Below are 2,680 nucleotides of genomic sequence, written 5' to 3'. Positions count from 1 at the left end.
CCTTCCTTCCTTCCTTCCTTCCTTCCTTCCTTCCTTCCTTCCTTCCTTCCTGTCTCTCCTTCTCTCCCCCTCCAAGGCTTCTGCCTCAGCTTGGTTTGCAGCATAGGCTGGAGCCCCGTCATCTGGAAGTAGCCTGGGCCGGGGCTTGAGTCTCATACCCTCCCCCAGCCCAGCAACCAGGATTTTCACAGTAGACGCAACTGGTCATGGGTAGAGAGATGTGGGCTTCCAAGTCTCTCTCCATATAGGCTGCAAGTTCTAATGATGTACGGTTTTACAAAGGACATTATTATGATGCCAAATGGGTATAAAGAAAAAGTACCCCCTTCTCTTTCCTTTAGTCTCCCAGCAAGTTTTACCACCAAGGTGCAGGTATTTAATTATCAGGTTTATTCTACAGTAGAAAGTAGACTCTTATCCCAATGCACAATCAGTCTTAGCATCTTATCACATGGTTGAACATGTGACTTACCTTGACTGGTTTAAATCCTTTTCCAGGATGCAGCCAGGTATTATTGCTCACATTTTGCCGCCAATGCCAGTGGCATCCTGTCTAAAACCCGGCTAGAAGCAGAGCTCAGCTGGCCAATTTGCAAAGTCGTGAAGCTGTTGACTTTGCAAATCAGCCAGCTGAGTGCACCTTCTAGCCAGATTTTAGGTAGGATGCAGCCAGGGGGTGGCATCAGCAGCAAAATATGAGTGATATTACCTGGCTGCATCCCGGAAAAGGATTCAAACCAGGCAAGATAAGTCACACGTTTTAGCCATGAGATAAGCTCCTTCGTGAAGTGAGAATAAAATAATTTTATTGCAGACTTCAGAAACAGAAGCCATCAGTAATGAGTTTAGGTCAGATCTAACAAGTCCCACCCACTACAATATACTAAAAGTACTATAACTATTAACTTCACCCTTGCTATTTGGTGTGCAAACTTTGTTCCCACAGCTAAGCCTCTCTCCCTCCTGCCCACCTACATGCCTTTCCCAAACAGCCAAGTTCTACAGCCTAACAGTAAAAAACCTCCTCCGCATTCCTACAGCACTCTTCAATACCAAACTCCACTACTAAGTAGATTAACCCATGATGGTAAAATTTCTCAGCCCTTATTAAACCATCTCATAAATTTTGGCAAACCCATTCTCCCCATTAAAACCAATCCTCCTTGCAAACCACCCATACATTATGGCAGACCCTGTTATAGGTTGTGACAATAATATTGTGTTGTTGTGTGCCTTCAGGTCATTCTTAGATATGGTGATCCTAAGGCCTCAGAGGAGGTTTGTCATTGTCTTCCCCTGAAGCTGAGAGCAGGTGACTTGTCCAAGATCACCCAGTGGGTTTCATGGTCGAGCTGGGAAGCGAACCTTTGTGTACAGAGTCATAGCTCAACACTGAAAACACTATGCCATGCTGGCTGTCAGCAGGAACAAGAATTCCAGGCTATGACTATGCCTCTTCCATTTCCTTACAATGTCCAAAATCTATCATAATAGGTTTAATCCCCTTCCTTCATTCCCTTATTTTTAAGCAGGAAGTCATACCTGAATCTACCAAATCCTACACACACACACTCTCCCACATACGCAAAGATAGTATTCAAATGCACTGCTCATTTCAGCTTTTCAAACTGATCATCTGAATCTTTTGAGAACCTTTATTACAAAGCCACATGTTCCTTTCAAGTGATGGAGCTGACACTGAGGTTCTTCAAGTGAAGAAGAAACTTCCATTAGTTGTCTCTGTGTGGAATTGCCATCATATGAAAGTGTATGTTCAGTGTTTCTAGTTGCTTGCTGAACAGCCCTGCATTTTTCAGTTGTACCATTACTAGCCTTTTCAAGTCTCTCTCTCTCTCTCCCATCCCCTCCCTTACACACACACTTCCTCTGTCTCTCCTCTGTGCAAACTAACCATTAAGGCCAGCCTGGGGGCGGAGTCAGAGCATGGCATCCACATGAAGCATGCACTGACTCTACCCCCAGATCAGCATGATGCTGCATGCCACTCTACACAGTGCACAGCATCACGACACTCCTCTGGCACTGTGTCCACACAACACAGCACTAAAGGTGCATCTTAAAGCACTTTTTGTGGCTCCTTTTTACAGCCTAGAAAGGCAAGATTGGGGCTGCAGCGTGCGGTTGCCATGGCCCCAATCCAGCTCAACTGGAGGCAGCTGCAGGCTGCCCCTTATGGGCAGTCTGCACATCCCTTAGTCTCTCTGGAGAAGAGAAGAAGTGCATCATCTTGAAACCAGCAGTGACATCTGCTATGCCAATGTTCTGCTAGAATGCTGCCAGCTCTCTCATGCTGCACCACATTTTGCCAGGATCCAAAATGTTTTTATTATACTAATTGCTAATCCTTTGGGGCCAATTTCAGACATGTAAACACAAACAGCTTTTACCATTCCAACAATATATTGCCAATACCAGAAATACTATTTTTCAAAAACTGAGATGAATATGAATTGAAAACCCTATTTTAAAAATTATTTTCTTGTAGAAACTTTATTTGCTTGATGTGTTCTCTTATTCCAGATAACAGAGGATATATGGGGTAATAAAAATATGGTGGACTAAAATTCTTACAGTAAGTGTAATAAAAAGAGAGTGTTTTGTAAGTAAAAAGGATGAAAAAAATACACGTATTGAACGGTCATACAAAATATGATAGAAT

Source organism: Sceloporus undulatus, chromosome 3 (assembly GCF_019175285.1).
Source record: "Sceloporus undulatus isolate JIND9_A2432 ecotype Alabama chromosome 3, SceUnd_v1.1, whole genome shotgun sequence".
NCBI lineage: Eukaryota > Metazoa > Chordata > Lepidosauria > Squamata > Phrynosomatidae > Sceloporus > Sceloporus undulatus.
This window is presented reverse-complemented; position numbering follows the sequence as displayed.